The sequence below is a fragment of the Hirundo rustica genome, chromosome 7 (genome assembly GCF_015227805.2).
Source record: "Hirundo rustica isolate bHirRus1 chromosome 7, bHirRus1.pri.v3, whole genome shotgun sequence".
In the NCBI taxonomy this organism is placed as follows: domain Eukaryota; kingdom Metazoa; phylum Chordata; class Aves; order Passeriformes; family Hirundinidae; genus Hirundo; species Hirundo rustica.
The window spans coordinates 33,312,098-33,334,964 of NC_053456.1; the positions used below are offsets into that span (position 1 = coordinate 33,312,098).

The 22,867-nt window shown below is 43.5% G+C and overlaps 1 protein-coding gene across 36 annotated transcripts in view; it reads left to right on the forward strand.

The window, feature by feature from the left end:
* Positions 1–550: 550 nt before the first annotated feature.
* MAP2 (microtubule associated protein 2) overlaps positions 551–22,867 on the forward strand; it is a 245,669-nt gene continuing 223,352 nt past the window's right edge. For 17 of the 36 annotated variants that reach the window (XM_040069916.2, XM_040069957.2, XM_040069958.2 and 14 more), the window contains exons 1-4: positions 551–632; positions 12,276–12,368; positions 12,882–12,957; positions 14,000–14,190. The gene's annotated coding sequence lies outside the window, so the exon portion shown is untranslated. Of the gene's footprint in view, positions 633–12,275; positions 12,369–12,881; positions 12,958–13,999; positions 14,191–14,452; positions 14,552–22,867 lie in introns of those variants that run through there. The other 19 variants (XM_040069919.2, XM_040069922.2, XM_040069934.2 and 16 more) reach the window with 9 other exon arrangements.

The window sequence follows — 22,867 nt, forward strand, 5'->3', positions numbered from 1 at the left end:
GAAAATGGCAGAGTGAAGCATTCCCCAAGATGGTGCCCACCATGGGCAACCGCGTGAGGGCGGACAAAGGGAAAATGGCAGCAGCTGTCCCCCCTCTTATCTCCCTGGTAGCATCAGCTCCATCAGCAAGTGCAGCCTGGCACACTTCGGTGGCTGGGACTTTGACAAGGGCTGGAAGCCATGGAGGGGCTTGGCCTTACTCTTGGCAGCAGACAGCAAGCAGTGGCCCAGAGTGTCCCAGACTCCTTGCACCTTTGCCAGTCTGGCTCTGCTGGAAGGCTGGGGTGACTGCACGGAGCTTAGCCGCTCCTCTCAGTGAAATGCCACAGCCACAGGTGCTGCAAAATTCACTCTGAAACGGCTTTTGATTGTGAAATGTGGCTTCTGGAGGGGCTGCTCTGTAGGAGAAGGAAATACAGGTGACCTGGCCCCTGATCAGTAACAGCTATGTTAATTACCCAATACAGCCTCACCCCTGATGAGTTACAGCTGTATCCAATAAAGATCAATGTGATAAAAGGGAGTGGGTTAACTGGCGAGGGGGGAATTATGAAGGAAGAGAAGCCTTGAAGAAGAGGAAATGAGAGAATCATGAAGCAGGAGGATCCTGGGCAGAGAATCCCTGCTATGAGGTCAGTCTGGGTGTGCAGTCAGAGCCTGTTGTTGGAACCTGCAGTCACAGTCTAGCTGGGTGAAAGCCTGCAGTCAGAGTCTGCAAACTGATCCCTGCAGTCAGAGTTTAGCAGGAAATAACCAGCAGTCAGAAGCTGCCAGGGAAACCTACAGCAGGAGCTTGCTGCAGCCAGGGTCAGTGAATGGTTGGAGTCAGGATGGCTGAGCTGTAAAGAGGAATAAACCAGGGCCCTTTTCATGCTGTGATAAACAAAGAGTCTGTGTCTCAGCTCATTTCTGTCCTCTAACAAGAGGGTTGCTGCAACGCTACTCTTGTAAGTAGGGGCAAGAAAAAGCCAAGAGGCAAAGGCTAGAGAGTGACTCTGCCTGAGTGCCTTGACTTTTAACAAGCCCAGGGCACCTTAGCCCCCTGCCCCTCATTCTGTTTTCTGGCCTCAGGGTCTTAAATAGGCTGTGATAAGTTTGAGCACAGATAGATACGGAATACAATTAACAATTTGGGTTCCCCAGGACAATGCACCATTAAATACAATGAGGAATCTCTTAGCTTTGCTGCTGAGAGGTAGTCCTGAGGGGTGACTGGTGGTCCTTGGAGTGGTTTGGGCACACTGGTTGGGTGCTCACTGAAGTCCTGTCCATCAGCAGAAGCTTGCAGGATCTCCTCCCACAGCCTCACAACAAGCTGTGATTTTTCTTTTCCCTCTGGAAAAGGGCTTCTGAACATGTGTGCAGAGATTTAGTATGCAGACATCCACAGAATAAGAACAAACTAAATCCCCAGATCACCAAACCATGTACCCTTTGAGGTTTAATGAAGATTTCTCTCCTCTCCAAGCACCAAGTGGATGCTATATAGTTTAAATTATGTAGAGGTCTATTACAGAGTAAGCAGTGCTAAATTTTATATGCATACACAGAGCACAATAAATTATGTATCTTGCCTTAATATTTCATGAAGAAGAGCCGTGGCATGTATTGATTTCATTTTGACCTGAGTTCAAGAGAGCAGTTAAACATATTTCTATTTTTAAAATCCATGAATCATCATAACAGGACTGTCTAGGTGCTTTCAGTTAGATGTGTACTTAACAACCATGCTGAATTTGAGCCATAATGATAATCAGATTAATATTTTGAACCAGTGCCCAAGGAAGCCAATGGGAACCATTTAATCAATTTTACTGAGCTCTTGCACTAAGGCTCATTTTTTAATATATTTGTATGCATATATATATATTTAATGAAGAAAATGGAAGGTAGACCTGTACTGAGAAATTGGAGTCTGTCTGAGCCTGGAGTCACCTTATATAGTCACGAATTTCTGTAGCAAGCTGAGAAATCAAGGCAAGTTATCTGAAAATGCCCCTGGCAGCCACTCACTCTAATGCCCAGGACATGCCACGTGAAGGCTGAACACTCCCCTGCCAGTGTGAGTGAGCCAGCATCCTTTGGGTAACAGGAACTCATTTTTACCTAATGAAATTATTGGGATTAATTTTCTGTCCTGAAAGATAAGTGTGGGGGGGAGGCTTTTATGGACAAAATGTTCAAAAGCACTTCCATAGCTCAAGAACTTAAATCTCACTGGCAGACTTGGAGCTCTGACTGAATTGGGGGGAGCAGGGGCTAGCCTGGACCACCTGGGGACTTCCAGCTGTTTTTCTGCACATATTGTCCATGCTTGTTGTCCTATTCTTTTAGCCTTCTGATTGTTTACATCTTTGTAGTGGAGTTTCTCACGCAGTGTAACATAAACAAAGTGGTTGTTTTCACATTCCTCCTTGGAGGAGGGACAATTGATGGACTTCTAGTCTGGCCAGTGGAGTGGAGAAGGTGGCAACCTCATTCTCCAACACCTGGTCATTGTCCAGAATCTATATAAGTGAGGTCAAGAAAATAATCTTCCCTTCTTTTTGCCCTGAGGACTTACTGTGTGAGTATCATTCTTTTTGTGTCCTCTAGCGACACATGCTCCTGGTGAATTAGCTTGTTTTGTGTTTTGGGTGCTTTTCTTATCTTGAATTTGCAGCTTTCAACTACACACTTGGTCTTCTCTAAGACAACAGTTGATATGCATTAATTGAGAGGTCAGAAAGGACCAATATATCTGGTCAAGAGAACAATTGCATTAAATAGAACATTTTATTTAGTCCTCATGGTAACACTCAGGGAACAGTACTTTCTAGACTGAATCTGCCACACAAACATGCACACATTATTTTCTTGCTTTTTTAGGAAAAGTCAGGTCACAACACCTGTGACTCAGCTTTGAGCCTTGCATTTCCTCTGCATTTTGGACTTATCCAAACTTTTTCTTTGGAGACTGTGGCTTCAAGTAACACCATTATCTACAAGAAGACACAAAAGAAGCCCAAGCATAACCTGAAAGCCTAGTGAACTCATTTCCACTAAATTACCTTTTCCTTTCTTGCCCTTTTTTCCTCTCTTTCTCGCTCCAGGACATAGGCAAAGCTGGTGGTTTTGTCTTCAATATTTGCAAGCTACAACGTAACTGAGCTTTTCCCTTTAGGTTCTTGTAAACAAGTAGAAATAATGGTTAATGTTTCCCTATGAAAGCATCCTCTGTGAACTGGCTCTTACAAAAGTAAATTAAATAGCCTGTGGTGTTGTTTTTTTGTGTTTTTTTTTTTTTTTTTTTTTTTTTTTTTTTTTTGTAATTACCATTATTTATTAATAGGACGGTGTATTGTGCTTTTGTTTATTTTTAAAGCAGAGTGTTTGTAATCAAATCTGTATGTCGGCTCACACATTAATATGGATGCAAATATTGAGCCATTCTGTGTAAAAAGTATCACCTCTCATGGATCTTTAATACTGCTGTGCTTTGCTACCACCAGGTATTCTTGCAGTGAACTGAGAAAATCAGTCTGTACCTTACCTATGATACAAAAATCTAGGAGGAGATTGGTTTTTTTCTGGCTGCTGTAGAAACCAAGTTATGTTGGGGTGGTTTCTTGTGTGTTAGGAAAAGAGTAATTTTCAAATTGTGGCCATCAAATTCTGAACCTCTGATGGGTCCCGAACATTTTGACTCAAACTGCCCTCATACTGCTCAACTGTAACTTCTGAATCCAGATTAAAAACTACTGAGACTACACTAAATGCAGTGGGTTTTTTTTCCAGTGGGATAGGCCATATTAATGGGATTTAAACAATGATATAGCCATGTTTAATCCATTTCCACTTCTGCAGTCTTTTTATTTCCTAAGAAAAGTCATGTAGTGTTATTTATTGTCTCGTCTACAAATGGCAGAAAGCTTAAATGAATTATTTTTCACTTAGCTGGAAGGGTTTAAAATTTGTGGAGTTCACAGAGCAGCAAACATTTTGTAGGTTCCCATATCAAGATACAACTTTCTTCAGTTTGCTTCTGTAGATTAAAAGATTTTGGTTTAGATTTTGAGGATTTATTTCATATGTCAGTATCTGTTAAATATCCTGTAGAAGAAAATCTGAGAAGACATCCATTTGTAGATACAGTCTTTTTTATCTGTGGCAAAATACAAAGACCTGCAAGCAAGCCAATATTTAATTGCATTATCTAATGGCATCAAAATTTAGTTATGGCTCTCTTTAATAAAATAAATTTGGAGTCTTAGATGATAACTTTAAAATTAGATCACGTCACACCTTATGGCTGTCAGTTCACTTTGTGAGATGAGCCAAGAGTCTTCCACACTCACAGTAAAAGTGCCCTTTTATTTCTGCTCAGAGGCTGAGTTGAAAAGACATTCTGAGAAATGGCTAACCTTGAGGCATTGTTTAAATTAGAATATTTTTTACAGTCTCCTTCCTAACAAAAGAATTACTATGGCTGCTACAGACCAGCAGATACACAGTACAATGGAAAGTATGGAATGATTTGGGAAAGGGTACGAGAACAGAGGGAACTTTTAGAGGTCCTGCTCATGGCACTCCAGGCTCAGAGATGCCAGGGAGTGAGTGGTCTTACCCTGTACCTTCAGCAGATGACAGTGCCCACGAATTTACCTCTGCCTTTTAATCCATGTAAGTTTTCACCTTCACATAGTCCTCTGCTAGTGAGCTCTGCAGATCAGCTGCATCTGTTCCAATAAAGCATAAAACAGCCTGAGGGTAGTGTCACTGGTAGGTCCTGTGTAAATCCTGACTGAAAGCAAGTAGAGCTGTGTTATTGATGATAACACCAAACGTGTTCCTAAACGTGGGCTTAAAACTCAAGCTTTACCTCTTCTCCTGTAATGGGACGATGTTGTGATTTCACGGTAAGAATTAACAATGAAATTAATGCCTGAGAAGGGGAAAGGAACAAAAATGAACTCTAGAAAACGGTGAAATATGGTGTCAGATCAGAATCCTCTCTGTTTCTGCATCTGCCACCAAAATTCTGTGCAACCCTGATGTAGTCATCTGAAAAGGAGACTGAAATGTTGTTATTATTGACCAAGAAATGACGGAGTTCCCAACAGGTGGGCAGAGGCTGCCTGACACACTTTTATGTCTTTGGCTTCACAGCAGCTTTGGAGGATAAGATGGTGGCTCAGTGCCCCTTGTTTCCAGCCTGGCATCTTGGTACTGAGCTGTTCTGCTTCTGCCTCTCCAGCCAGCCATTTCCCAGGGCACTAGTGTGGCATTGATTCATAAATGTCTGCAAGTGTTTTTTAAGAGCAGATTGAAGATGCTTTAGAAGAGAGGCATGCTTGTCTGCTGAGCAGCAGCAGCTCCAGTACCTCAGTGCTGCAGTTATATTTGATGGTGCAGGTACTTTGCTTTGGGAAAGCTGCCAAATGGCATTTTATTCCTGCCTCAGAGCTCTATGCAATTGAAAAAAAGTGAATTTCCATGATTTTTTTGGCCGCAAAATTACCTGCAGGTCTTTACGCAGCTTTACCCGGCTGGGATCAAAGCCTGGCTCAGACCAAAAAGCACCATTGGGACTGATGTTGTTTGTGCTTAGAGTCAGGGTTTTATCAAAGTGGCTCAGACTAGGGTGAAGGTAGTCACCGTCCAGCCAATTTCCTCAGAACCAAATGACAGTCTGATCCTCAGCCCAGGATCCCTGGAAGGGGCAGCTTTCTCCTAAACATTAATGTTAATTGAGGGGTTTTATTAATTCTTTGTAGTGATTCCTCTTTAGCCTCCAAGCCAGGTGTGGCAGTCCTAGGACCAGCTGTGTTAACTGTGTTTGAGTGTTAGAAAAACTTACCCAGATAAATTTCTTTAATCTTGCTGATGCTCCTCTAATTTTCCTTCTGCAGCAAAGGGAAGGCCATGAATTTCCTGCCACACAGATAATTTTTCTAGGTTTGTTTCTCAGTCACGAGTGAAGATCTGTTGTCTAACGTGACTGGCAGGTTTTGAGTTCTTTTGGCATTGATCTGAAGCACACTGAGGGCCATAGAGGTTCTCAAGTTCAAGTTTGGTTTTAGCAAGCTTCAAAGTACTACTTTCCTTCTGAATTGCCACATTTCTGCTTGCCCATGCCACATCAGTTGGACTGCCCATCTGTTGCTTAGCTACAAGACTAATCATAAGAGTCCAAGCGATAGCAGAGTGGGCACCAAAGCATTTCAAATATGACAAGACACAAAGGATGTTCATCAGTGTATACGCAGGAATAGTACACATCCCGATTTCTGAGGTTTTAGTGACCATGACTGTTAGCTTTAACTTACACAGCTTTGGTTGCTATTAGCTTGGCTTTTGCTGGAGCTGGCTTGTTTGCAAGCTGTGGCCAGAGACACTGATTTTAAGGAAAGGTGTGTGCTTGGGGAGAAATCTCTAAATGAAGAGGAAAGAGATTTTCCTCCTTGAAAGAGGAAAATAGGAGAGGAGCATGTTGGAGGTCTCTGTAAGGGAGAACTGGGATTGTCAGTTAGGTCCTAGTTGCTGGAGTCAAGTTATGCAATGTAGTATCAATGTGAACTGCAGAACTAGCCATAGCTGCTATGTATTATTACTGATCTGTATCCACAGCAGCAATACTTTTCGGCTTTTCCCTGACAGTCTGCGTAAGGGACTTAATTTATAGCTTCACAAATTAGAATTGCATTTTTGCAGCCTCATGAAAATGAGTGACACCAATTGCTCAGGATACATCTTTGGTTCTCACAGCAGCTATGTGAAAGACACTGTGCTTCCAGCAACATCAATTAATAGTCTGGAGGTGAGTGTTCAGCTCAATAGCTGAATTTAGTAATAGTTCATCTGCATGCAAGAGAAGGTTCCTCTGAACCTCCTGCAGCATCTAGTAGGACTCCTACTTCAGCTTTGTGGTGACCGGGGCTGTGGTGTGTATGGAGAGGCAGCCCAGGGAATGATTTTCTTGAGGTTCACTCCAGTGTGAGTCATCAACAAGCAACAGAGATAAGAGCCATCAGCTGGACATTTCTGGACCACCCCCAGAGCAAGGGCTCAAGGAGAGGCTGGAATGGCTTTATCATTTAAGAGCTTCATTGGAGTAAATGGTTGTGTTGGTCCATGGCTCAAAAGCAACCAAGTTCCTGCCTACACCTCCAGTTTGGTGCCAGACGAAGGGGACCTGTGGGAAGGGCAAGGATTGCAGTTTTGGTTTTCTTTTAATCCTGTCTCCAAAGATTGCTCTTGGTGTTTGCACTGCAGATGTGATCTTGAGGAGACACCATAGCTGACCATAGAAGGAATCAACTCTTTTTCCCATGTTTTAAGACGCAGAAATGATGTGAACAAAACCTGGTCGGTTAAGAGGAGAGGAGTTCACTATAAAATAATGTGGGATGGGTTTCTTGTTCGCATATGGTGACACAGTGCTACTGGGAAAACATGTACCAAGGGTGATTTCACATTGTTACTATTTCTTGTTAACAGCTTAAGCATATATGTAAGTAATGAGAAACAAACCCCTCCTGTGAAAGTGTTAGTGCTTTTTGAACCCTAAACTCAAAACCAAGCAAAACTCTTGGTGAAATACATGGTGATGTGATCCCTTTAGAACAGCAGGGCAAAACCCCAAAATGTGTAATCAAGTGGGATAACATGGTGTTGTTTCCTAGTAAGATGCTGCATTAATGTATGGAAATTCAGCTCATAGGGACTCGTGCCATGTATATGTGCAGTTTATGGCATTGTTCCAACACCAAGAAAAGAGTCAAAGTTCGGAACACCACCCAGCTTTTTTACTTGATTTCCTGCGTATTCGCTTGCCTGTCACTTCTAAACCTGTTTTGCCTCTCACTTAGCAGTGGAGCTGTGCCCAGATAAAGGCATTACTTGAACACCATTTAAATATTAGTTTCATAAGGCACACCCATTGCTTGGTCCCAGGGTATCACTCAAAGCAAATTATTCTGCTGTGTTACATTGTCTGTTGATCAGTTGATCACTCCTTTTTGCCTTTTATCCTTGTTGTTCTTCGTGTCTTGCAGAAAGCCAAGGTGCCAGGCCATTAGGAAACTGAATTATTCAAACCTCATATTGATTTTTCTTGACTGTATAGCTGACGTTATCATACAAGGACCTTGCCTTGAGCTGTGCAGAAGGGGTTTTGCTGAACACTTGACAGCTCTCCTCACTCTTTTTCTTCATTACCTTCCGTCTCTTTCCTACCCCATCATTTCCAAGAGGAGGAGGTTCTGAAAACCATTATGCAGAGTCATTTCATTTCACTGTCAGGCTCCCTTTGCTAGCAGCCACACAAATGATAGGATTTTTCTTTCTTTTCACTCTGGAGGTACACAAACAGATCAGTTCGTTTGCTAAAAGCCTTGGCACACCACGGTATCCATGGCAACACACCAGCCTGCGCAAGCATCTGCAGACACCTCAAAAATCAGAAATACCAAGCGATGACAAGGAGTTGCTTCATACAATGGATGTTTATACGTGTCACAACCATCTGAAATACTTCCTTTTCCACCCATCAGCTCCTTGATTATAATGTGCTTCACATTTTTCTTGCAGCTCCTTTGTCAGAATCCAAGATCAAAGGCGGAAATAATCCTCCTTTCATCGTTTATTTGTTTTGGGGTTTTTTGCATTTAGATCACTGGCTGAGGTACCTTATGGGAATGAGCACCCCAAGCAACACTGTTAACTTTTCGCTTTGAACTGAGTTGGAGTACAGGCTTTTCAAATGATAAAATCCACAGCTGTAATTGAAAAAGAAGTGGTCTACGTCAGTCCAACTAACAGAAGTAGTTGTGTGAGTGCTAGGCTGAGCAGTGAGTTGCTCCATCATATGTCATGAATTATAGCGATAGATTTAATAAGATCAATCAACCATTTTTTGGAAAAAAAAATATTTATCTACCTGCTGGCATGGCAGAGACTATGCTAGTGTGTTTACAGATACTGGTCTTCACCTGACCTGTGGTTTGTTCAGATCTGCTTTCAGGAGATCACATTCAGGTGCTCAGGCTGCATTGCAGCTGAGCTGCTTGCAGAACATGTATCAGTTCACTAGTCCAAGCCTGCAGAAACATCTGTAATTCAGAATGGGTAACTCATGTGGACACTGATAGACACTGTTAAGAGTCTCGTGCTGGTGATGGCCCTGGCTAAGGAGCGGTTTTATAATGCAGGAAAACAACTGTCTTCAGGAATTCAGGGCTACCTTCTTCAACTCAGGGAAGTACTGCTGCCCTATTAAGATGTGGTGGGTGTGCTTACCCATCAGGCTAGGGCCATTCTCAAAGCTAAACTGGCCAACTATGTTTGTTGCTCACACAAAGGCTGAGTACAAGCCTGAGTTTGAAGTTTGGGAATGGGAAAGAGCCCAAGTATGTACATGTTTAACCTCCAGCCACAGTTCTGGTGGGAAAACAGCCCCTCATTCTGTCTGTAACATTTTCCTTCTCTAAAGAAGTCACATCTGTATTTTGTTCATAGAAAGGTGAAAAGAAATGCAAAGCCCAAACCCAAGATGAATTATGTTGCCCCTTATTGTGGTGTTAACTTGATTAGGCTAATCTGTTTTCAACTGATGATTTAAGCTTTAGGCTTGGAAAATGCAGTAACATCTATCTGTTTGAATGTAACAAGAGTGCCATATTAAAAAAAAAAAAAAAAAACACCTTACCAAAATTCCACTTCAATAAAACAAGTTATCAGTGCATCAGAGCACTGATGAACTTCCATGTGCAAGCATCTCACAGATTCTTTCTAAGGTCTTTAATCCTCAGTAGCTACTGTTGGAACAATACAGATTTTTCCCTGGAGCAGGAAATTAAATCCCAAAAATAGTATATTCCTTGTATTCCTGTATACCAATTTGACTATTCAGTAACTTACACATCATATTTACTTTGAAAAGCAAGTTTTTCATGTAGTTTTGCTAGAGATTCAATGGGCAAAGAGATTTCAAGACATAGAACTTATTGTGTGTTCTGTTCATCTTCTGTTTGGTCCTGTAAATAGGCAGTAGGTTTTATTTTTTCTTTCATTAGAAAATCTGGAAAGGCTGAATGGCCCATTAACTTTATTCCCCCAATTCTCAAGATAGGTAAAGCTGGCAACACTTGTAGCAGTGAGAAGCTAGAGACGGCAAAATAAGTAACCCAACCCGAAACCTCCATGCAATCATCATTCTTTAACTAGAAAATGTCAAGGGCAACAAATCTATTTTCCTAGAGAATTTGGCTTTTTTCTTGTTCAGATGGAAATTTAATAGATGAACTATTGTGCCCCAGAAAATGGGTTAAAGCAGTGAAAGTTGGTTTAGGTTAAGGACTTTCACAGCTGAACTGTGCAGGGATCAGTACTCCCCTCGCTTCATTTTGAATAAATTTAAAAAAACATTCTGGGAGATGTCACAAGTCTGACACCCAGCTTTTTTTTCTTCAGTAGAGGAATCAGACACATAACCAGATTTCACAAAACTTCAAGAACTGAGAGGAAAAAGTAGCTGGATTAGGTAAATGACAGGGGAAGAAGTTCTGCACGTAAGCATGAACCCTGTAAAGGGACCACCGCTGTCCATTTTTCACATTGGTGCGCTGGGAACTCTTTCCTTTCGATCCCAGCAGTGAGAAATGAAGGTGTCTGCTGTAATGCATTCTCTGCTGCAATTCTTATCTCCTTGCAGCCCTGAGAGCTGGTGGCCCAAGTATTTTGTACCCTCTCTCTGCTTTCAAATTATTCTACTTCTAATGCAGAGACTGGCTTTTGACATCAAAGGCATTTAGCAAATTAGAGTGTAACTCCCTGAAGCTAATTCTTCTATCATAATTCACATGGGTACTTAGAGTCCCTTGGACAAAAAGACCAAAGATAACTACATCTACAAAGGCAGCACTGCTCTTGTACAAGTCCTTCCACTGGGCCAGATCTCACCCTTGTTTAAAGCTTTCTTGTAGCAACCTGAGACATTTACATTTACAAACAGGCAGTATCTCCAAATAATCTTTGGATGGTAAATGGAATCAAATGGGAGACAGGCAGAAGAAGGAAGGCTTTTACATGGAATTGTTACTATGTGAGATGATGAGATACAATTGAGTTTCTTGTCAGAAACAGAAAAAAATGAACATAATTTATAATGCAAAGCCGGGGATAAGTCCATTCTATTTTCAGTGGAAGCCTCTATTTCGCTTTGTCGTTGAGAAGCATTTGAAGTTCTTTCAGCTCGCTTTTCTCCCCCATTGCCTCTGTTGGGCACTAGAGGGACCCTAGAGTTTTCAAGCCCATGAAAACATCCCAGCAATGCCGAGGCGGGAGCCCTGTCTTTCCCGGTCACCTGCACCTAGGTGTTTCCAAGGAGAAAGGTGGGGAAAAAGCTGCTCAACGTGCCCATAGACTACATATATGCCACTGAGAGTAACGTGCAAGGGGGCCGTAGCCGTACTTCGTTTCATTAACCTCAGTGGTGCTCGCAGCTCTTCCCATCATCAATAAATAAGAGCTGACTTTGACTTGACTGCTCTGATTGCTCAGCTAATGTTGTGGCATTGGCGCCAAGGCTTGAGTCATTGTGTTTTTGAGAAATTAAATGTTTCCTTCCCCAGGCTGAAGTGATGCCAAATACCTAGGCTGCCACTATTGCATCCCAATTAAACTCTCAGGGTAGCAGTGGGGAATTGTTACTTCACTATATAGTAACAGACAAAAATTCCTTTTAAAAGAGAATTTCCCAGACACAGTTTCAAATTAATCTGTTTTAAAGACAGAAATAGGCAATGTCATTCCTTTTTCTTTTAGCAGGCAGGAATAAAAATCCTCTGTGTTTGACTTACCAGGCTTCCATACAGAGATTCATAATTCAATATCTGAAAGCTTTACTATAAAGCTCACGGTTTGAGGTGATGCAAAATTTCTTTTTTCCTTTATACAAAAAAGGAAAAAAAGTACTTTTCCCCACTACTGCTTAGTGGAATGATGCTTTCTGATCTCTGCATTAATATTTCTAATAAAATTATGTGTATGCATTTTAATATCTCTAACATGAATTAAAATATATTTTCTGTCTTAAAGCATCTAGTGTCAACTGCTGCTGAATGTTTCATGTGAAGTATAATGTAATTTGACTAGATAATTATCTCAGGCAAAATGGTGGCTGCCGTTTTTCCTGTGCTTATTTTTCATCATCTTTGATGATTGTTTAAAGGAGAGATGCAACTGAATGACTAACTTCCAAGACTCACCCTCCCTCTCTCTCTCTCTCTCTGCAGGCTGCTGCTGAAAAGAGAGGCTGCCGCTGTGCTGCATCTGAGCTAGAGGCGTTGACTCTCTGTCACACATGGAATATTCTGAGCATGTCTCTGGTTAGTTACACCACCCCTCTGATCTCTGGGAACATTTATGGACAGTGCACAGTGTATTGTACGTGTGTGTTGCCATTAACACATCTTTTCATCTTTTTCATTATACCCATTGTAGTATTTTTTTCTAATGAAAGTATAGACTGTTCTTTCCCCTCTCCCCCCTCCTCCCCACTTTTTAAAAATATTATAAGCTTTAAATTAATCTAATTGCCATTTGGATGAAGTTTATCTTTTTCTCCTTGACCAAGTCAACTGCTCATTCCCTCTCAGGGCTGCTCCTGTTTAGGCTTTATGTTAAGCCTGCATTCACATTATCTAGGTGGTGAGAGGAAGGGCAAAGCTCCTGTGCTTGTGGAGAGGACTCCATCAAGGTCTTTGCATGGTCTAGGCCTAGATCCCAAAGGAGAGGCACAGAAAAAAACCAGCAGGAGAAAGGCACTGCTGATCTCCAGGGTACTGCAGACACTGGTGCACATTCCTTATGCCCTGAACCAGTGTCTTTTCTCCTAGCAGCCTGGAAGAAAGACTGACTGCAGCAAATCCATTTCCTTTGAAAGCATCTCCTCTGGAAGGATGTACACCACTGATGGTGAGTAATGAGCAGGGAATGTGATGCCTTTGTCACTTTGGCAAAGTCCTGCTCCCTTTGCATGGCACCGATTTACAGATGAAATGGGAGAAAACAGCAGCGGTGGGAAGTTCTCTCAAACAGCTTGAGGAGGGCTCAGGAAAAGTACTGGAAGAAATGTCTGTAGTCTTCACTCTTTTAAACAAAAATGTCCTGATTTACAAATACATAAAAATACTTAACAAGGTAATTTGGCCTTCCGAAGTCACTTCATTAACACTGGCTTACCCTTAAAGTGGAATATATCTAGTATATTCCATGGAATATATGTAGTAGCTGCTGTGGGATGGCCATTTCTTTATGAAGAAACAGAAGTAAGGGAGGGACCTAGGCTTTCCTGAACTGCATTTTGACCACTCAGTCTAAGACACACATGGTCCAAATTACAGACATGAAATCTTCTAGATGAATCTTTCTGCTAAAGCCCATGACGAGAACAAGTGCTCAGCACGCCTGAAAATCATGCTTGAAATCATGGCTACCTAAAATTAGTGACATTTTGGAAAATATGTAGATAAACTTGCTCAGTGATGCAGCAAAATGCAACCAAACTGAAATGAATGTTTCAAGTTTTCCCACTGCAGTGTGGGTAATAGTGTGCAATCTAGCTCCCCAAATATAAAGAAAAATAAAGATATTTTTATTCACTGAATCAAAATATAGTACCTTCAAAACATTATTAGGGGCTAATACATACATAACATACTCTGAATTTTTGGTTAAGATTCTGAGACTGACTTTTGCAGTCATGAATTTTTAACAAACTAAAATTTGCTTAGGAGCTAGAAGAGGTAAGAGAGCTGCATTTTACTCTTTCGTCTCCAGCACGGGATGGTTGAAATGATGTGGTTCTGGCTATAACAGGTGAGACGAGCCGATCCTGTAGCCCTACCGCACCAGTGATACTGTGGGAGGAATGACTTTGGAGTATAGCGACTGTAATGGACAGTTCAGTCTGAGAACGTGGTGAGCGACGAAGTAATAGGATATCTGTTATTGCCAGATTTCAGGAAATGGCTGGAAAGGCCGGCCCTAAGAAAGCAGCGTGGAAGTGAGCAGCAGCGCGGTGTCTGAGGGTGTTGCAAACGCGTTTTTTTTCACCGATGCCACTGTTGTTTGCTCTCCTTCTCCAGAGGAGAAGGAGGAATTAGTCTGAGCCGGACGCGCACCGCTGGAAGACCCCGATGAAATCAGGTGAGGCGCTTTCGGGAAGGCGTTCTACGAGCAGCAGGGCAGCGCCGGACACGGCGGCACGGGCCGGGCCCGCGGCCGGGCGCGGGCGGGGTGTCCCGGAGCCTCGGTGTCTCCGCAATGCAGGGGCCGGGGCGGGGCGGGGCGGCAGCGAGGGGCCGCTCCTCCACCTCCACAGGCGCGGGGGCCCTGCGGGAGCGGCGGCGGGGCCGGGGCGGGGCCGGGGGCGGATCCCGGGGGCTCGCGGCGCGCAGGCGGCCGCGTCCCGGCGACAGCCCCGACAGCGGCGGGGCGGGTCGGGTTGAGCCGGGTACGGCGCGTCCTCTGCGTGCTCGTCGGTGCCGGCAGCCGCCGTGGCGCTCAGGTAAGGGACCGTGCCGAGCCCCGTCGGACAAGGAGGAGGGGCGCGGGGCCGCTGCGGAGCGCAGGGAAGTGGGGGGGAGCCGCGCGCGCTTCCCGCCTTGCGGCTGTGGCGAGCCCTTCCTGGGGGCTCCTTGTGCCGCCCCGCTCCCGCGGGTGCTCCTTCCTCCCGCCGTCCTTCGGGCCTTTCTTTGGGCCCTTCGGTCCCGGACCCAGACCGGAGTTCTCCGCGGGTCGCCCCCGCCCGACCTCCCGGAGGTGAAAATGGAGTGGGGCGGGCCCCCGGTAACGCCCGTTTTACCTTCGTGGGGGCGGCTGCCTCCGAGGGCTCTGAGCATCTCCGGGCTGTAAACCCCTTCGGAGGATATGAACCTCTGTCCTCTCCTGCCCCCACCCCTAAGCTTCTCTAAGGGGATCTGCGCGGCTGAACAAAGAGCGTTGTGCGAGGCGAGGGCCGTAAGCGCTGTTAAAATGCATCGGGCAGGGGAAAAAAAAAACCAAAAACAACCCACCTAAAAAAATTATTCCCTGTATTGCATGGATCAGGGAGGAAACAGCCCTGTGCACGGGAGCCCAGCGGCGAACAATGCCTTTTTTATGTCAGAGAAAATGATGTAAAATGTGCCTGGCTCAGATGGCTGCAGGTAGGATCCGTAGGCGTGTGCTGCGCTGCGCTGCCGTGGTGCTGCACCGACCCACCAAATAAACCCTGCTCGCCTCCATCTCCCCTGTACTCATTCGAGACACTCCGACCTGCCCTTTGGGTAAGAGGTGCTTTATGGAACACCTTCGGGAGAGAAGGGGGTGTGCCGCGTGCCGGGAGAATTGCTCTCCCTATGGAAGATACCGACGTGGTTAATTTCCCTGGGTTAAGCAGGAACTTTCAGCTTTCCTCCAAATAAAAATATTCTCTCGTGTTTTTGGTGGATTTTCATGTAGGATTCTTCCTGAGACAGAGGTGTAGGTTTTCACTTGTAAGTGAGCATTAACATAGAGTCATGCAGTATAATGGGATGTATGCACACATATGTTGTCTTTACTTATTCTTGGTGTCTAGCATCAATTTTTGTAATTTTTCACGTCTCTATGGTCATGCCAATAAATCATGTCCATCCTTCCTCAAAAAATCTCTTGCCGTCCAGCATTTGTGCTGCTGCTTGTTCAGAAAACCTGTCCCTTTTGTTTTCAGAAGGGTTCTTCCATGTGAGATTGAATCGCATAATCTTTTGATTCTGTTTCTTCCCATTTTCTCCGCAAACCTTTGTTATCTCTCCATGAAAGAACCTGTTTCTTTTCACCTGTGTTAGTTTAGACTAGCAGGGGTGTCTAGACTAGAGATCTTACAGCTGGTAGACCCAAGAAGAGGCTCAGCTGCCGAATGTATTTATTTGCTGTAGCTTCTTTTGCTTCCCTCCTGACTGGGTGGTGTTATCACAGCATCTCAGCCCTTGCCTGGGAAGAGAATGTGCTGAAAGGGCACGACATCGTCAAGTTGCCCCTGCCTTACGTCATAGGTCACGAAGAAGCGATTCTGAACAGTGAAAGACTGAGCACTTCTCCCAAGTGCGCTACAAACAGTCTTCAGTTGGCGCAAAGGCAGTCCAGTTAAGTTTGTGGATGGTTGTTTATTTCTCCAGCTGATGTTCTGAAAGCGTGGTTTGTATAACAGAGCCCAAACTCACCTGTGTAGCACCTGGGACTGGGAGCCACCAAATTCCTCATTGTGCATTTCGTTTGCAAGACGCTGATGGTGCAGTCAGCTGTGGGCAAGACCTCAGTCTTCATGTGGTACCAGTTTCCTGGGGCTCAGGCATTTACAGGTGAGCTAAAGTAACAGACTGGAAGTAACCCCAAGGGCTTTGTGAGGCTGTTCTGCATGGTCATGAAACCTGAAGGTGAGCCCTGGCACATGGCTCTGGGAAGAGGGGTGATCTCAGCAGTGGAGCATGGTGCCATGAATTCTATCTCTTCTAATCTTTTCTTATCTCATCAAGGGGCAGGATTTGGTTAATGGAACTTTTCACTTTGTTGCACCCATATTGCACATTTCCTGTGGGTGTTTGAGAGGAGCCAAAGAGCTGTCATCCTGAGAATTGAAAGTTGCTGTTCTTCTGTGAAGAATACAGCAACACCGGAGGGCAGGTCATTGTGCTTATAATGCAGTTTGTTACATAAAGCAGCATTTGCAGCCTTGATTTAGAGGTCTGATATAATTGTTATGGTATATTATATCATACCCACTTAGCTGTGTTCTTTAATATGTTTGGATAATAAAGAAATAGTTGTAATTTAATGACCCCTGAGGTGCTGTGCCTAGGCAGGAGCGATCTGATCACACCAGTCCCTAAATGAATTGCTGCAATCTGTGGGTTAAGAACTCCCTTGTTGCTAGATTTTTTTCTAGAAGCATACCTTTCCTTTCATCTATGTCATGCTCCTTTCTGTACAAGTTACCCTTTGCTAAACCATATACCTAAATTCACAGAGGAAACATTTGCTATGTGTGCTGACACTAGAGTGGGCTCTGGCCCCATGCACACTTAACAGCTGTCTGTGGAAATTGCTAGAAATAGCTAACCACAGAAACAAGGGTGAGGCCCATTTCAGATTCTGCTAGGCTGTTTCGGCTTCACCTCCCAATGTGGCATGTCATGCATCTGTGTTGGAGACAGGTTTGTTTTCTTAATGGGGTTGGAAGAAGAAGTCAAAAAGAATTTAGGTTGTGAGGACTTCATGACGGTGCCTTTCTGAAAGTCACCTTTTGATTACTAATGTCTCTGCAAAGGCATGAGGTACTGACAGAGCTTGTAACACATCTGCAGCATCTGAAATCTGATCTGCCATGGTGGAACAAATGATAATCTGTTTAAGAAAGGAAAATAAAAGCTCTTCTGGTGTCTAAAGCCTGAGTTCCTTGCAGATCTTTTCCCTACAGTGCAGGCAGTGGCTGTGCTGAGAACAGATCTGGTAAAACTTCTGGCTCACAGTCAAAGGAAAAAAGAAATCCACCCCTTGGCTTTATTTGGGTTTCAGAAGAGGCATTTCTGGCTGCAGGGAGCTTGAACTGAAGCCTTAACTAGGAAGGATTAGGGAGTGTAGCACTTAACATATACACAAATAATGACCAGATATTTGGAGAGGTGTAATAGGGGTCCTAAGACTAGGTGAATTCCTAAGGTCCTTTCTAAACGGAGTTATCTGATGATCTAGATATTTTGGGTTTTGTGCTGTTGTTAAGTCCATGTGTGCACTTGATGAAGAAATAAAAGTATATGTGTGCCAGTATGTAGAATTGTTCCTTAAGACTCAAGGATGCTTGTTTTGGTCCATCTATGTTTGTTCAGTTCAAACACTTGCTTAATTATGCTTGAAAGTCAGCTGTAAGCATGCTTAAAAGTTAAGCATGCTTTTACAGAAAAGAGAAAGATGATAAATTCATGGTATGTGGGCTCAGTGTTGTAAACCCCTTGAAGATACTTAGATATACCAAGTACTTCCTGAGAAAGCATGGAAATGTGCAGTATTCTCTGATATCATTATGTGGCTCATCTCTTCCCAAACACACGTGCACACACTAGGGCAGAGTATGGGTGGGTCTTGACATATTTAGGGTTGATGCTTTTTCTTCCATCCTTCTGCTTCATATACAGGTGTGCTTATTAGTAACAGTTCTGTACTGCATCTCAGTTAATAAGAAAAAGCAGCATGAGACTTATTTCCATGGGGTGGAGCTGATTTAGAAGATTGGTGCTGGAAAACAGAGATGGTTTAAGCTGCCTGCCTCAGTAAAGGAAAAAGCTTTTATTTCATGGGAAGTTTTAATCACAGATTATGCTACTAAACTATACAAAGTTGTTTTAGATGGATGTTCAGTGTGACATTTTTAATTGTTTTCTAGGTATTGGAGGAAAGAACTGATGTATCCGTGGGGTTAATTTGGATTGTTGTGACCACATGAGTTACTGTACTAGCTGTTAAGAGGATTTGAGGTCTTGATTGACCCATTTTACTTTAACACTAATTGTTTGCTGTTGTATTAAGGAGAAAAGATGAGCTAATCTTTATGGTTTTACACTCACTGCTGTTTTTCCCTACTGTCATCTCACAGATGAAACTGATCTTTGTTCTTTTGTCTTGATTGGGGAGGTGGCAGAAAGGGAAAATAGGCATCAGCTTCAGAGTGTTAGTGTTTGTACTCATTATTCTGCATCTTTGTTAGAGTGCCAGTTTGAAAGGCGTTATGGTGAAAAGGTGTGGCTTGGTCAATTCTCTTTGTTTTCTACGATCTGTGAGACAGGTTAGTGCTGGCTGATAGGCTTGACCAATATTATGGTACACTGTTTCTCTTTTAGCATTTTTAAAGTACATATTTGTGTTTGCGTTTTTTTTTTTTTTATTATTATTTTTTTAAATTATTTTTTAATTTTTTTTTTTTTTTTTTACTTTCTGTGATGTAATTAGACTATTTGTTACACCACAGAAACTATTAGTTCATGATGCTTCCAGATAAAATATATATGTGTTTCATATAGTATAAGGGAGACAATAGCCTAATTACGACCAGCGGTGTTAAGTGGTGAAAATGAGAATACTGTGATGAGTTCACTGAATCTGTACCTGACTTGCACCATCTGGAAAGAGACAATGCCATTTGCAGCTCTGTTTTCTGATTATTGAAAATCTGGGGTGCTTTATGCCATCAGGGAAATAATCAGTTTACACTGACAATTCTTAAGTTATGGATTTATAGGTAGGATTAAGGTCCTCTAGCAAATTTTGCTCCTTCATTTAGACTTGGCACTCATGAGTATGAGGAGATGAGGAATTGTCTTGTGTCAAGTAGGTAGATTTCTTTCTCTTAGTACTTCTAGTAGCTCTAAGACAGATTGCAGTAGCTTTCAGTGACTTAAGTCTATGAGAAGTTACTTTTCTTTCTGTGAAATTTGTAATTTTATTCCCTAGGAGAGTTCTAAACTAAATTTTGATAGCTGTTTGCAAAATGAGCTGTATTTAAAATATACCCAACCTCTGGATGAACAACACAAAACCCCCCAAACAAACCAAACCCAGTAGTCCAATTATCTCAGCTAACTTGGCAGCATTTAATTATAGGATCTACTGATTCAATTAATCCTATATTTTCACTTTGTTTTCTGGAGAGAATGATAGGGGTTGGTTTCTGGTTTAGAACTAGGAACTGTCAGTTCTATCTTTAGGAACATAGATTATCTCTTAGAGCAGCTGTTTGGCTATACAAAACTTGCCACTTTTCCTGAGGTTCTGATCTTGGATGAACAAAGCTAGGAAATGCCTCAAAATGGAAATGTATTATGAATGTTCTGAACATAGATTGGGATGTGTTTTTGAAAACTCCTGGATTGGTCCAAATTTGATCCAGAGATGAACAGTAGAAAATGCTGTAGACATTCAATAGTGGCCTGGGTGCTTCACTGCTGGGCCAGAATCCTGCATCTACTGGCTGTGAGCAAAGATGGACTGGCCTCCTATGTGTCTCAAACACAGTGTTGTCCAGGTTGAGCCTGGAGGAACTTCAGCTGAGTTTGAGGTACATTTAAGTTTCTTTTTGTTCTCCTCACTTTGTGTGGAAGGTATCTGAATAGCTTGTGCAGTAAGTGCAATTGCAAGGTGCCAGACATAAAGTGCAAGGACACCTTTATCTTTGGGAAGGCTCAGAGTCTGAGAGGGACCCTAAGGAGGATTCAAGCGTGGGTTTGAATTCTGGTTAGCTGGAAATCTGGTCAGCTTGCTTTAGCTAACCAGGTCTTCTCGTGCCAAGTTACTCTGTTTTCCACAGCAGCCTTTCTGTGATCATCAGGTCTGAGCAGAAAGACCTGATCCCCTCATGGAGACTTTGGCCAGACCCAAGGCCATATGCTGTGCCACAGCCTACTGTTAACACTTGCTAATGTTAACATGCTTTTCCTGTCCCATGGCTGATTGTTGGACAAGGAGTCTTTTAATGCCCCTGCCCGATTCTCACAGCTGCTTCCGTGTGATGTCTAAGGTGTGCCTAGACATCCCTTCCTCTTCTGGCCATGTGGTATTGCTCAGCCAGCAGAGCTTCTCCATTTGTTTGAAGTACTGTGACTCTGGCTTGATGACCAGCAGCTGTATGTTCATGTGTGGGTTTCTGCTGACAGAAGACTCCTGCTGACACATCCCTGGCTGCTGGTGCCTGCTGTGCTTTCAGGTGTTGAGCTGCTCCTCTTGCAGGGTGTGCCGGACAGGCAGGCTGCCCTGCCTGTTTGCAGCAAGACTCTAGTCATGCGCGTAGGCATTTGTCTGCTTCCCTTGAGTATGCTGAAACTAATACTAGCTTTTATTTCCATCAGCAATTACAAGATTGTTCAAGGAGGCTGAGTTAAAAAAAACAAGGGCTCAAAAAGGAGATGTGCAAGGGTGGAGCTGGATGATTTGCAAAGAGGAGAACAAACCTTGCTCAAGGGGTGGTCTGGATGGTTGGTCATTCATATCCCATCCTTCTTGTCAATCTGTAGCTTGGGGTGGGAGGGCATCAGAGATGAAGGCAGATGTGATAGCCCTAAGCTGCTTGGATACCCTTTCCTCCGTCAGTGCTCCCCTGCTACCTGTATTACAAAATACGTAGTGCAGGGAGGTAGCCACAAGAATAGAAGGGATATTTCTGAAATAAGAGTTTCAGCTCCTCCATATTTGTGTCAGAGTTTTTGATTGGCACTGAATCAGTTATGGCAGTGTTTGGGCCAAAGGTTGCTCTTCACAGGCTATCAGCATGCTCAGAACATACCTGAGTCAGTGTCTGTGTTGCCAGGAGTCCATAGAAGACCTAGGTATTTACAGTTGTGGCTAAGTGTGTCTGGAAGGATGTGCCCATCCTCTATCTTTTGCGACATGATTGATTTAATGACCTATAAGGAAAATCTCTTCCAGGAAAAGAAACTTATAAATCAAATGGAAGGAAGTGGTGTATTTCTTTTGTTTTAAGGAGATAAAATATGTATAGTTTTTGAAGTAGTAAAGGGAAAGTTGGCAAATTTAGGAGAGTTGTCTTGGTTTGAAATACAGGTGTCTGCCAAGGAAGGCTGGAACCTCCCTTGGAATAGAAAGTATGACCCTCTTCCCTCCCAATCATTATAACTGAAATTAAGGGGCTTTCAGGCAAAGATATGAGAAAAGGAATACCAGTTCTTTACGAATATATATATTATATATATAAATATAAATTATGTATAAAAATAAATAAACAAACAAACAAACAAATAATTACCTAAATAAATAAACACCAGTTCTTCCCTAGTATGTGTGTGTGGCGAGGCAGACAAAGAGAACAGAGCCCCCCAGCCCTGTCGGGGCTGTCAGGCCCTTTCCCCTTAGGCGCAGTTCCGCTCACGGCCACCAGGGGCGCTGCTGGCTCCGGGCTGGGCAGGTGCGGTGATACCCCCGGGCCTGCAGGGGGCGCTGTGCCGCGAGCCCTGAGGGCAGCGGTGATGGCGGACGGGCTGAATGGGGAAGAGGGGCTGCAGCAGGAACCTCTGTTGCATCTTCACTCAGTTAATGGCGAGCAAAGAGGTGGAAGAGATGGAAAAGCGGCTTCCTTTACAAACCTGCAGCAGCAGCCAGTCCCAGTGCCCCTCTGGATGGGGAGATGAGCTGCAGCGGCTGGAGCAGCAGAGGCGGGCACACCCCAGAGTGGCAAACAAAACATAGCACAAACTCCACAGCTGCAGCAGGAACCTCTAGGAAGGGGGAGGGATTTGAGGTCCAGGGTTTTTCCTCTGAGGAACCCAAGCAGATGGTGAGGGTCCTTTCCAGTGCGATCGGGTGTTATTAAGGTCCCAGTTCACTGGCTGCTCTTACGAGCAAAGGCTCACCCACGGTAAAGGAGAAGCAGTATAGGGGCTGCAGTCTGCGGTGGCAGCAAATTCTCCACATGGTAGCAGCAACTTGACTGTTCCCCTCGGATCCGAGAGTGAGTGAGGAACTCAGCCCTTCCCCTCATCCCCCAGCCAAAATATTGAGGTGTCTTTGTCCTTCCCAAGAGAAAAAAACCTCAGATAAGAGTAGCCAGCTGCACCCTTCCCGCCACCTTGGCCACTTCTTTTGCTTCTTAAAGTACCAATTGTTATTATCTCTTAGGTACAAAATTCCCTGAGAGGAAAAAAAGGAAAAATCCTAACCTCCAAAAAGAGTAATTAAAAAAAAAAAAAGAAAAACAAACAAACCCCTGTTTGTTTGCGTGGAATGCTGAATAACCTGATTCATTCCGAAGAGCAAAGGATAGAGTGTGGTAAATAAGCTTTCATTCCGTGTTGTTCAACAA